The sequence below is a fragment of the Coenobita brevimanus genome, chromosome 8, assembly GCF_032717465.1.
Source record: "Coenobita brevimanus isolate Jiangsu-jjx chromosome 8, ASM3271746v2, whole genome shotgun sequence".
Classification (NCBI taxonomy): Eukaryota; Metazoa; Arthropoda; class Malacostraca; order Decapoda; family Coenobitidae; genus Coenobita; species Coenobita brevimanus.
In genome coordinates, this window is record NC_136961.1 from 28478101 (window position 1) to 28492325 (window position 14225).

The 14225-nt window shown below is 40.2% G+C and overlaps 1 pseudogene; it reads right to left on the bottom strand.

Annotated features, from left to right (window-relative positions):
* LOC145407199 (glutamate receptor ionotropic, delta-2-like) overlaps positions 1-14225 on the bottom strand; it is a 188922-nt pseudogene that overhangs the window by 31773 nt on the left and 142924 nt on the right.

Genomic DNA, 14225 nt, shown 5'->3' on the forward strand with positions numbered 1-14225 from the left:
CCCAGTCATAGGTCATGTTCTCTAACTCTTGCCAAGCTCGATCTACACTCAACTCGATGGCAAACTCCGCATTCAAGAATTTTTTAAGCTCGGGCCATGACAGTGCAAAATGTTTCTTTTGATAGTTATGAATAAAAGTGGCCAATTCAGAACCCATTCGACTCTTGGCAACCTGGATTCTAATTGCGTTGCTAGTATGAGTCTGTTCCACCGCCTCACAAAACATTTCGAGGCGAGATGTAGCTTCTATCCCTTGTAGCTGATTCAATTCCAAAATTGGGATATCGCGCGGTTTTGTGAGAGAGTGGTGTGAACTCATAATGTGTGAACAAGGGGTCGAGTGTGAAAGCAGCGTTCTGTTAGTAGCACCGAACTGTTCCTCAGCCTCATCCAATTGAATGGTTACATGATCTCGCCCTACTTGTGACGGACGATCAGCTTCCGGCTGCGTCTGAGCAAACAACTGTCCATATAGAGACATGGTGACTAATGTACTATTCTTACTCACAAAAAAAAGGAAATTAAATTTTGAAATAGTCTCTTTTTACTTTAAATAGGTCTAATCACTTCCATCATCTCTGTAGGACTCAATGACTCTGACAAATTTGGCATCTACTTGCTCTCTCACTTCACCACTCCAGTGTATTCCGTCCGCCAGGTTATAACTATAGTAAGCCTTGTTGAATTGCAGGTTCTTATTTGGTAATTTTCGACGAATTTTCTTATTGATCGAGTTCCTTACTGTGTTATAATTCTCAGATGAAATAGGAGGATTTGCTCCCTGATACACTCTTGGTTCTACTTGACAAACAATCACCGTGGCATGGCATTGTTCCTCCAGCTCCCTAGTAACATTCTTTATTCTATGGAAAATCTCTTGGGGGGTGGTATTGTCATCAATATCATTACTTCCAATCCACAAAAATATCAGATCACATTCCCACTCCAATACTGAATTTAGTCGAGAGTCCTGAAAGAAATTTTTAACCTTGCCTCCGCTTGCTCGAAAAATTCTGATTTCTACGTCCTGCACATCGAGTTGCGGAGGTATTTGGGAATGACCGACCAATGCTACCCTTAACGTCCTCTCTACTTTTTTGTGCTTCGCTACCCTTCACTTTCTCACCAACGCCACTAATTTGGGAACGATGAGTATCCCACCGCTATTGCCACCAGTGTAATACCTGAAACTTTATCCCACCAGTTGACACCAGTGTAAAGCTATGAATGTTGCCCCACCGGTATTCACCAGTGTGATGCTAGTGGTATGTATTTTCTTACCTGTTGTGGGTATTGATCAACTCACCCATGGATATACAAGTGGTACTCGACTTAGTATTGTAGATGGTAAATATTTATGAAAAGAATGAATTGTGGTAGCGTTTGTAGTTTTTGGCCGAGTTTAGATTTAGTCGGTACCTCAGGTGGTTGTCGTTCCCTCAGCGAAGGAATCTTGAATTGGAAGGGGAGTGAATTTGGCTTGAGGACATAATTTCCTTGATTAGATATACTAATAAAGAAAAGAAAATGCTATCTACTTTACTCTACTTTAATAATTCTGTTAATTTCCACAAAATTTTTTTTTTTTTATTACATGACCCTTTTTAGTATGAGGATTGTAAATGTTACTAAGACTTTTGGGTGATCATTCCTTTAACATTATTACCAGACGAAACAATTTGATACACGCGAGGTATGGAGTCGTCGTACTTTTCTTTCTTTTTTGGCCGTTACTCTTGGGCTCAACAATGGCCTCAAGACAGGGACACTTTTACTGGTATGATTTGTCTGTTCGGGCTGGCATAGCCTCGAGTCAATAAGAATGATTATTTGTATTCATCTTTCACCCATATAAGGTATTCTCCTCATATAATTTTCTCGGTTCTCACATCAAAACATTATTTTTTTTACAGTTCACCATCAACAATGTTATATAATCACTAGAAATACATAATCTCTCGGGCCTGTCTAGCCTCGAGGAATAATTAAAAAAAAGAAATACAATCACTAGGAACACCTCAATCACTCGGGCTTGTTTAGCCTCGAGGTACAACTCAAATATCACATTATTGCTCACAATCAGTAAGTTCCCTTCCACGCTCCTGATTATAATTTTTCTAATAAACTAATTTTAAAGAAAGAGAACAGTTAATGAATTTGAATTTTTTTCCTTTCCGTTACAGAACATATCACTTTCATATTTCTATTCCTTATCTACAAAAAAAAAGTTCACTTGATAGAATTATTAATAACACATCAACTAACTTCGGTTTGTAAAAATAACTCGTGAGTGGTGTAAGTGTAAGTGTAAAAGTCTATGGGCAATACTTGGGAATAATGGCGTGCTCCCACGGACGTCGCCGCCGGAGTCTGGGGATTAAACGAACGTCTGTTACACACGATGTCTGGGCAGCAAGTCACTACGTTAAACTCTCAACAATATTACTTCTCATAGTTCATAATAAGTAAGGATTAAACAAAGAAAAAGAGGGGGAGGAAGAAGAAATGTGGACGACTCACCTAAACGAACGTCTGTTACACACGATGTCTGGGCAGCAAGTGGGGCATGTCGGGCACTAAAGGACGCCACTGCTCAAGTCAAATGAGGTGGTGTTTTTGAAATATGGGGGGGTTTCAATTCTCTTTACAATTTATTTAGCAGTGTACCCATGACGCCAGGACTTTTGATTGAATTGGGGAAAATTTGGGATTTATCCTTACTTAAATTAGATACTGATTCTATCACTATCTCAATTTGAATCTGAGAGCAGCTCATGCCATCTAGTGACGGCCAAGATAAACGGGACTTTAAATCCTCACAAATGACATTATTTAGGCCCTTTTGGACTGCTAATCTTACATACTTGTGTTCTAGCAGCTTCATTAGCAAGCATTTCACAACTAGGTTACGGAAAGAATTGTATATTCATCATTACTCTGTTTAACGTTTAAACTCGGCGCCCGGCAATGACGCACAAAGGGAGGGGATAAGCTGCTCGCATGTCTTTCATTACTCGGCTTGACTAAGGAATTCCCATAGCTCAACATCTACAATTACATCACCCACTGCATAGATACAGAGATACATACATATAAAAATAGAGTTAGCCCTACAGTAATTATTAATATATGAATTACTACTTAGGGTAGGAACTTATAAACTAATATTCAGGTTACACCCTATCTAACTTAACCCGTCACGTCCCGAGGTTTTCCGCACCTCCGACATCCCCCAGTCCCGAGGTATTTTCGATTTTTTTTTTTTTGGCTAAAACCTTCGCTTTTGGTGAGAAACATCGAAAATTCATAGAGAAATCGCTCACCTGAGGTTTAAAGTGCCCAATCCAGGTAGGAGTTCCTCCTTACCTGAGTGGGTTTTCTAACATGCTGGCACCAAAGAAAACGAGTTCTATGGGAGGGTAACTATTTTATCCACTCATAAACGGTATTTATTTATTTACTTGGTACGAATGTATATGTAGTATGACAGTATATTGGTTTTCAAGCAGTAATAAAGGCATTATAAGCATTGTTTCACTCACTAACTAATCACCATACCTGACCTATTTTTGCCACACTACCTGTTCATTATTTCTGGCTGTTTCTTCTTCTATTGCTATGTAAACATTGTCCTCCACATTGTCATCGATTGGGGAATCACTCTGGCCCTGAATAACTTTACTAGCCAGGTCACTGGTAACAGGTCCTTTGCCAAGACAATGGTGTGAGGGGGGGAGGGGGGAGGTTATGCAGTGTAAGGCATTGTCCCTGCTTGGTATCTTGTACAGGAATAGAGGAAGGTGTCCCGTGTATACATACGAAAAATCACGTGCGAAAATTGAAAATTGTGCAAATTAGGTACCTTGCAATTGCACGACGTACTGGTACGTCGCCGGGACTGGCAAATGCAAATCATGGTGACGTACCCATACGTCGTCGGGACGGGGCGGGTTAAAATTACAGTACTACTAAGTACATACATGAATATCAAATGTGTGGCACTACAAAGGTGTGGTGAACATGTGGTACATCACAGCAATAATATCATGTGCCTGAAGTGTTGTGACAAGATAGTGGTGCACATTCTGTCCACTGTTCACGAATAAGGTATGCGTGACACTAATGACAGAGACAGAGAAGGACAGGTTGTGAAAAAACTCATAGCTGTGTTAGAATACAACAAGAAAATGAGGTTGGTGGATGAAAGTGACATGTTACTCAGCAGTGTGGAATGTCTACGAGAATGTGTCAGGTGGTACATAAAGTTCTTTTTTCACATGCTGGATAACTGCTAAACAGTTACTAGCCTACTTGCATCAGGTAAAGACTGGTCGTACACAGCCACTACTTGATTTCAGCAAAAATGTTGTCCACCAGATGATCGAAAAGTACTATCATGGGCAACCAAACACCAATGGCCAAATTGGTGTACATGCCCTATGTCTGGTGTGAAGGCACTTCGTTGAGCCTCTGTAAGGACGCAGGAGGTACCATGCATGTTCGCACACAGTCAGGGGACCAAGAAAATATCAGCGAACAACGTACAAGTGCAGAGAGTGCGATGTTCCTCTCTGTGTGTACCCATGCTTTGAGGCATTCCATACACAGAAAAACTTCTGCATGATATGTACTGGAAATGTAATGTAGTGCATAGGATTTGAAGAGGCTGTGAAATCTAACAGAATAATAAGACAAGGACAGCAAAGAAACCTCTAGCTATCTCAGTTTCCCTACCAAAACTTCCTCTCCCACACCCTTTCCTTCCCCACATCTCTCTCTCTCTCTCTCTCTCTCTCTCTCTCTCTCTCTCTCTCTCTCTCTCTCTCTCTCTCTCTCTCATCACAGTAATATGTAAATCATATGTCACTGACAACAACTGATGTAAAACTAACCATGAAGTAACAGTGCAAGTGTGGAGAGGCAGTAAAGAATGGTGTGTGTGTGTGTGTGTGTGTGTGTGTGTGTGTGTGTGTGTGTGTGTGAGGTGACAGAACAGTACTGCTATCTGCCACTCTTATCTTGTTCCTATGTGTGGTCATAAATAGTGCATTTTAGTTCTTGGTTTATTTGTAAACTTTTCTTATTTACAAACAATTAACAAACAAAGCAATGTCAAGGAAGTATTTATGTACCAAAATATATAGTATTATGTAGAGAAGCACGTGGATTCATTGTCCCTCTGGCAGCGTGGTCACAACCGTGTTGCCACGATCTGACATAACTCTCTCACTTGGCTGGGTGCCTCCACGAAGTAGAGACGAAGATTTTATGTCACTGAATGAGCATCCCACTCATTTAGGCAGTTTATATGTGATATTTGATAAAGAAAATTTTTCATTAAGCCTGCAACACAGGAGAGTGGGCCTAATTACTAAACCTATCCAGTGAAAGGGTTAAAGGGACAACACACACAGCGGAACCTTACAGCCAGACTGTTTGTGAAATACTGATGTTTATCGCTACAGACAGGGTCCGAAGAGGGTCTACAGTGTTGCCAAGTGTTTACCTCGGTAGAGAGACACACCAGCTAGAACACACCAAAATATGACGCAAATCAGCCCAAAATTTTCCTTTTGACAGCGTTTTATCCTGATTAGGAACGCGATTCGTGTCTATGTGCATTTATGTGCCAAACCACAAAGAACATGATTTGCATCATCGTGCCTGGGAGGGTTAAAGATATTTCAGTTACATTTATCCAACTAAATCCATGAAGGTAATGTACTACTGGCTCAACATTAACCCCTAGGGTACGCAATTCTCCAGCCTTGACTGTTCCCCAGGCCGCAAAAACAGGCCAATTTTTTTACTTCCTCAAAGTTTAAAGTTTTATGCCCGATTTACAGAGCTTGAATTTACACACCTGAAAAAGCAAAATCCACCCTCCTAGACCCAACAGTTACCGAGCTATGGCCCATCAAAGTTTTTAATAGTTACCCGTCGTGGCCCCGGCGAGAAAGAAAATACGCCGCTCGCAAATGTTTTCTTCGCAACAATATGTAAAAATATCACCAAAATCAATTTTTTTTTGGTGTGTATAGATGTTATAAACCATTGTAATGTGCTTAGAAAAATAAAATAGTGACAAACCCCCCAAATAAATGATAAATATAAATTATCCTTTCCTTCTTTCCTCTCCTCATACCTCCAATCCCTTCCCTTCCCTTCCCTTCCCCTCAACTAACCTCCCCTCCCCACCGAGCTGTCAAATCTAGCAAGGGAAATTGGTCATGAACACCCCCAATAAAACTATGATAAATAGTAAAAATTATCCTCCCCTTCTCTCCCTTCTTCAAACCTCCAGTCCCCTCCCTCCCCTTCCCTTCCCTCCCCTCCTCTCTCCCCTCCTTCCCTCCCCTCCCCTCGCCTAACCTCCCCTCCCCCCTCCCCTCCCCTCCGAGCTGTCAAATCTAGTTTTCATTTCGTTTCGTTTCGTTTTGAAGGCTCCAACATGCTTCCATGCATCGGCATAAAATAAAATGTCTTTTTCAAGTGGGTTTCGACTAAAGACAGCTAAAATAACTGTGGTGTGCACATCTGTAGGCAGACACCAATAAATTACAGGTAATGATTCAAAAACATGTGACACAAAGCGTAAAAAATACCCAAAATATTCGAGGCCGGGGAGGTGCTAGGGGGTTCAGGTGGGGGGTGGAGGGGTGGGGGGTGCTGGTAAGCTCAGGAGGGGGTGGATGGGGATGGAGGGATGGGAGGAGACCACCACAAGACACAAAGGAAGGGTCAAAGTGGAGTACAGGGACATGGAGGGAGGGTAGGAGGGAAATACCTTCCCCCCAGTTGACTGGGGAGGGGGACGTTGGGGGGGGGATTCAACACGGGAGGGGGAGATGCATGAGGAGGGGGTGGGAGGGGTTGTTGTGGTGGTAAGAATGGTGGGAGGTAGGGTAGTAACAAGGTAGTGGAGTAGAGGGACGTGGCAAGAGGGAGGTGGGGGGGTACACCCCCCACCGCCTGGGTACGGGTCTGGGTCCCCCCTCCGGTGTGTCCAACAACTAGTTCTGATTGGTTAGAAACCATCTACGTCACAGCTGGGGTGGAGCCAGCTGCCGCCAGTTTTTTGTGGATGTTGTACGATCGGTGTTGCTCGTCCTCTTAAGAAATTGCGCAAAAAGCCCGATCGATGAGAATAGCACTTGAGGGGTTAAAATCTGCACATTATACTTCGCTACCACAGGTCACCTGTGAAAAACAACTGATTGAACTGATTGTGTTGTGTGCCGTCACTGACACATTTGTCTGATAACGGGTTATCAATTCTAAGTTGAACTGCATACTTCAGATATACAGCTTCTCATTACTTCCAGATGTATTGAGAGTGATAATTAGCACATGTTATTATCTTTGTTATTCCTTAAGTAGTTATCACAAATTTGTTTACTTTCATCTGAAACACACTACTCAGATAGCTGGAATGCCTGCCTAATGAACTAAAGTCTCACCAATCTAAAACCAAGGTTTGGGTGGAGTCCAGCCGGGGATTTCCCGGCGTACAGCGCTGCCTTGTTTCCTATATTCTGATTGGCTAGTGGCTGACCTGACACCGTTAGAGTTCGTCCGCTCACATCTCGCCACCTGGCCTGACATGACTTCACCCACTTCTGTGTGTGTGTGTGTGTGTGTGTGTGTGTGTGTGTGTGTAAAGACAAACTAATTTAAGTCATAAATATAATTTAAGTTATATATATAACAGAAAGTGAACAGTGGAAGCACGTGACAGAAGCTTAAATCTCCCTCCAATGGATCAATTCCCAGTATGGGCCTGGATGTTGCCGCTCGTGAGTGTTTTAACTTATTTATTTCTATTAAGAAAATAGCGTATGTTCTACTGATTCCTTAAAATTTTATTATAAACGTAATTGTTACATTACTTACCCAGCTTAGAACTACTGTGAAAGTCGGTAAAAGTAACCACATTTTTTTCAGCAACACTGTAAAATATGTATGCCACGTTTCTTTATTGATGTACAAGAGCCATATGCATTACTAGTTTACCTTCCTTTGATATGCTAGAATACTTACGTTTATATTGTACTAGTATGTGTGTACCTATCTGTCATGCCTATTACATATATAACAGAATCTTCTCATCGCTCGTTTAGGAAGTATGACATGGCTGCACCCAGCGCCAGACCCCACCCAAACCTTGGTTTTAGATTGGTGAGACTATAGTGGGAATGGATGGCAGGGAATGTTATGCTTGGTTTTGCCCAAGGTCAGTTCAAGTCCATGACTAACTCACACATTGTGAAACAGATAATGATGCCTACAAAGGAGTGCATCCACAGCTGTTGCTGTTGACAGGACAGGTTTTCGAGATTTAGCTGGGATCGAAGGTCGAGTGGAGACAAAAGATTGACAGCATACTTTGATGGCTTACTAGTTAGAAAAAGGTCAGGTATGTTGGAACTCTCTCCCATGCAGTCATGGGTACTGATAAGTTTTACAAGCTGTTTGTTTTAAGGTTAGAAAAGATGTGAGACTGCGCATTAATTGAATAAGTAATTGGAGAAGTGAGCCAAAGGTAGTGGCAGTTACATTTATGGGGGAGGCGGTGGCTCAATCGGTAGAGAGGTGGCCTGCAGTCCTAGCGGACCCAGGTTCGAATCCCGGCTGGAGCAGGGAACAGTTTAAGGATTTGAATTTCATTAAATCAGGCCTTACTGATCTACCAGAAGACCCGCCGACATGTCATAAAAATACCCCCGCTAATACCAATACACCAGTTCTGTATGAGACAGCCCTAGCATGAATTCAATATGGACAGAGAGTGTTAGCGCCGAAGTGGTGACATGTAGAGGTGTATGGTATGTAGGAGGACTGCTGGACCTTGACAGCAGGTTGTGAAGCCTATGCCCAGAGTCGGACACATAAAAAAAAGAAAAAAAAAATACCTTAAAATAATGGAGAAATATGACAAAAGTGTGAAAATAATGTTTTCGATTTTCCAGATATAGTAAGAGAAATTTAGATAGGCAACTGAGTTTAGAAAAAATACTAATGGACAAATTACACACACACACACACACACACACACACATCTATCTATCTATACTGTGTATATAAATATATATATATATATATATATATATATATATATATATATATATATATATATATATATATATATATATATATATATATATATATATATATATATATATATATATATATATATTACAAGGAATTTGTATAACCAGCGATTTCATGATATCCTTAGAGACAGTGAGTTTCGACATTAAAAAATTGTAGATGTCCCAGGACTTGATGTATTAGCTTGAGGAGGTGGGTCCTGAGGTTGTTCTAAGAAATAAAATTAATGTTTTATGAATTATGCAGAATCGTAGTGGTTAATGTGTAATTGATATTTATTATTTAATGATGGTTACGGTATTTTATTTCCGATTCCCGTCTGCTTCTGAGCACTTTACTGTTTCTCATTACATTTCTTGCTTTGCTCCTCAGAGAGTACTTGCGTATTACTGCTTGCTAGTTTCAGTAAAAATAAAGCAATGCAGAGTAGAGAGACTGGCAACAAGGGCTGAAAACTGAAAGTTTCATCGGTATTTTCATTTATATTTAAATATCCTTTACTCTCGAAACGCTGCAAATCCGACATATGTTCGCACATCATCTGTGTCTTGGAATAATCACAGGAATAACATCCTGAGGTTAGTAGGTCAATTCATGGGACACCTGTATATTCTCTCTTGTTCCACAGCATTTCCTCGAACCTTACCCTTCATTAATGGCAGGAGTTAAAGGACTGTTCTTCTGTGCTATCATGGCCATTGGGTAGGGTAGGTAAGTGTCCCTTCCAAGGTAGAAGTCACATTTACCTGTTTAGGAAGAGACCGATTTTGTACTTCAATTAAATAATTTCAAGCTTAAAATGGTGCTGGAAACTGGCCCCTTTGCACGGTTGCACTAACAAAGCTGAGCGGCTCAGTTGTCTGGTTGTACAAACGCCCCTCAGTTCCTTTTCTGTCCCGTGAAAAGGGGATCGTGGACTGCAGGGGGGTGACAACTTCAGCCTGCTGTCTACTGGGTTCACATAGGTCATCAAATGAACCTGGAGTTACAGAAAGTACTACTACTACTACTACAACTACTACTACTACTACTACCACTACTGATACTACTACTAACTGTAAGGCTTAAAACGCAGGCTTTGAGTCTGCTAAAAGAAGAAAACGAGCTTTGACTCATTCAAAACTATAACATTTACAAATTTATTGTTGTTACCGTGAAATGATAATATTTAGTCAAGGTTAGATGCTTCCTATTAACCCGCCCCATCCCGACGTTTTCTGGGCAGTGGTATGCCCCAGTCCTGACATTTTTGGACCTTTTTTTTTTTTTTTTTGGCTCAAATATCTGCTTTTGGTGAGAAACGTCGAAAATTCATAGAGAAATTGCTCACCTGAGGTTTAAAATACTCGATCCAGGTAGGAGTACGTCCTTACCTTACAGGGTTTTCTATCAGGCTGGCTGCAAAGAAAACGAGTTCTATGGGAGGATAACTATTCTACACCACTCATAAATGGTATTTATTAATTTATTTGGTACGAATTTATATGTAGTATGAGAGTATATTGGTTTTCAAATGGTAATATAGGCATTATAAGCATTGTTTCACTCACTAACTCATCACCATTCCTGACTTTTTTTTGCCACATTACCTGATCATAATTTCTGACTGTTTCTTCCTCTAATGTTTGTCCTCCACATTGTCATTGATTGGGGAATAACTCTGGCCCTGAATTTCGTACAGTGGCATGACATGGCTTTACTGGCCAGGTCACTGATAACAGGTGAATTGCTGAGAAAAGGTCATGCAGGGGGGGGAGGAGGTCGTGCTGGGTAAGGCATTGTCCCTGCCTGGCATTTTGTAGAGGAAGGTGTCCCGTGTATATGTGCCAAAAATCACTCGCGAAAATTGAAAATTGTGCAAATTAGGGATCTTGCAATGTTGCCACGTTAATTTACGTCTCCGGGATATGAGTGCACATCATGTGAGGACGCGAATTCACGTCTCCGGGATGGGGCGTGTTAAAGGAATGAAAATCATTCTGTTAACCCCTTCAGTATTGTCACATTATTATTATTATTATTATTATTATTATTATTATTATTTTTATCATCTATTGTCAGACGCCTTAATCCAGTAAGGGGTGGCCACAAACAAATCACTTTTATGATGCCCTGTCCCTCGCCATTTCACTGCCCTCACCCCACCTCACATTCCTCTCCCGAATAGACCTCTCCATTCCATTCCCCCATCTTACCCTCGGCCTCCCCTTCCCTCTCCCCCCTCCCTTCCACCTCACTCACACTCTCTTCATTAGTCTCTCGCCCTCCATCCTCTCCACATGGCCAAACCACCTCGATGCATTTCTCCTAACGCATTCAATCATATCCACATTCGTTATTCATAACAATAATTTTTTTTAAAGCATTAGTCAATCACACCCCTTTCTTCACAATGAGTCTCCTGAAACTTCATTCAATATAATATACCACAGCAAAGGAAAATTTGGTGTTGGATTAAGGAAGACGATGGTCGCTTTATATCAATATTTCCAAACCTGTTTGAAAGACAAAAACGTTTATCCATCCACCCATTCGTCTGTCTATCTATTTATGTACTTCTTTATATGAATCAAACACGGGTAATTGTAAACAGTATGATCACTTCACTGAGGGTGGGTACCTATAGCACTTCCATGTTTTTTGCATTATTGAAATATTCTCTGAATAAGAAGCAGCATGTTAACATATCAAAATTTTCTTGTGTTAGTTATAAGTCTGTAAAATAACCTGTCACTGAGAAATCTTCAGCCCTCATATTCCAAAAGTTGATGTCGACATCAAAGATGGCATGGGTGCCGGCCCTCACCAACTTCCTCATACTAGCTGGCAACTCGCTAAACGTGTTGAAGGTCACTCTTTCTGTGTCCAACAGGTCCCCAAGTTCACAAAATATTCCAGATTCCACGGCCTGCAAGGAAGGCATTCAATTAAACAGCTTTGCATTACTCAAACAAATATGTCCCCGCCAATATTGTTTATTAAGTGGTAAGTCGAAGGTCACTAGTTTCTTTAGTTAGGACGCTTAACTAACTACTAATCTTTAAATATGTGTCATTATAAAACCATACACAGTGTACACTCAGAGACACAAATATTGTACCTCCCAATTATTATCTGAAGAAAATTTTCAACTTATGAAGCACAACGAAAAGCCTTTTTCAGCTTATGTATCTGGGATAGTTCGACGTTTCCATTATGTATCTATCAAACCTAGAAGAGTTACTTGTTTCTCTGACTGTGCACTCATAAAATTGTTATAATAATAATATGCTTTAAGGATCTTCAAAATTTTTATCATCCACCTCCTGTAACCGTGAATGTCGCAGAAACCTTTCATTACTATGACTTACCATCCTCGTCACTTCCACCATAACTCCACACTGCTAACCACCTTTGCTCTTCTTCACACTGATTCTTGCTAAACCTTTAGCACCTCATGTAACTGCATCTCCCGGACCTAATTGGTTTTCATTACATGTGATTATCACCTGGCCATGACAGACCTTATCATCACAGTTCAGCCTCTTGTTTCCTGATTACCAACAAATACTGTATATGTAGCCTACTTGACATACCTGGCATAATTTTCTCATCAGCTGTATCATTCTTAGCCTCTTCTTTGTGCTTCTTGTTTTCCTCTGCCGTTTCACATATTTTCCATGTTCTGCATTTTCCTTGCAACCCATTTGTATTTCGGTATTTCAACATTTTCGCTTTATAATTAGTTCCATCTTAATGACGCTCACTATCACGTTCACAGGAAAAGCTTATTTATGTTTTTTTTTTTTTTCTTACTGTAGCTTATTAGGACGAGGATGGTGTTAATTTCACTCGATTGAGGTATAGTGAGGCCTATATCGAACATGAGAACAGCTGCCTGAGATGCACTTGACCGTGGCAACAGCCAGTGATGAGTGCTCGATGAACTTACATCTATTCAGGTTCTTCCAGTTATAACACAGACTCAGACATACACAGGCACACAAGACAGAGAATTTCCGTCTTGTGTGCCATTTACTCACTCGTGTAGACATATTTGAAGCCATATTTGGGTGGCTTGCTGACGATTCAAGAGACCAACCTTTGTATCACTGAGCTTATGGTGCTGTATAATGTGTTCCCTCAGTATACATGTGAAATACTGGTGCTAGAAAGGAAGCATCTCGATTATCTTTCCCTGATGGGTTACACTACACTTATTCATTTAGTGTGAGTTTAAGTGATTAAAAATAATCCTCATTTCCTACACTCTACAAATGCTGTAAATGGATGAAAGTAATACAAGTGTAATGAAAACCAGAGAAGTAAGTGAACAAAACATTTTTACGATTTTAATACAGTTAACGAATATTATGCCCGTATCATTCATGAGTTATCATGAAGAATAGACTACATATTAGAGTGCATCAACTTCTGATCCAGAATTAATACTGCAAATATTTCACAGGTACTAGTGTCCAAAGAGTACATCTTGGTGTGCTGACCTCATATATGGCAAAAACTAACATATCAGGTAATTTCTACCTACAAATATTTCAAGTTAAAATAAGGGCGGGATATAGGGTTTTTATGCACTAGTTTTATACCCCCACTTGGACTATTACAGTACAATGCTTTGAATAAAGTTCTCCAATGAGTTACTTTATTTTCAAACTTTTAATATTCTATAGTAACTATATAATACTGTTTTAGTTATTTATGCCTTTCAAAATGTAACATGACAAACATCAAGTACACATAATGTCACAATTGTCACATATAAAGCAGAAACGTATACCATTAAACAATCTGTAAGGTTTAAACTGACTCCAGGACTTGCAAATGACAATCATGTTCTTTACTTAGCTAAACTTTAATCTCAGATCTTATAAAAGTCTTAATCCACATGAGTAATAGCTATAAAATTTAAAATTTTTGAACAAAATATACACATGTCTAGAAACATTTATCAAACAAAATCTGTGTCATGGCCTACTATCAGTAGCTTATCCATCAAAATTCAAGTTCATAGTTATCTCAGTATTTGAATTTAGTGAGATCAGCGTTGCTCTTGTTCCTTGACATGTACATCTCCCTCTTATCTTGAGAAAAGACATGCTGGGCTGCTTCGGTTG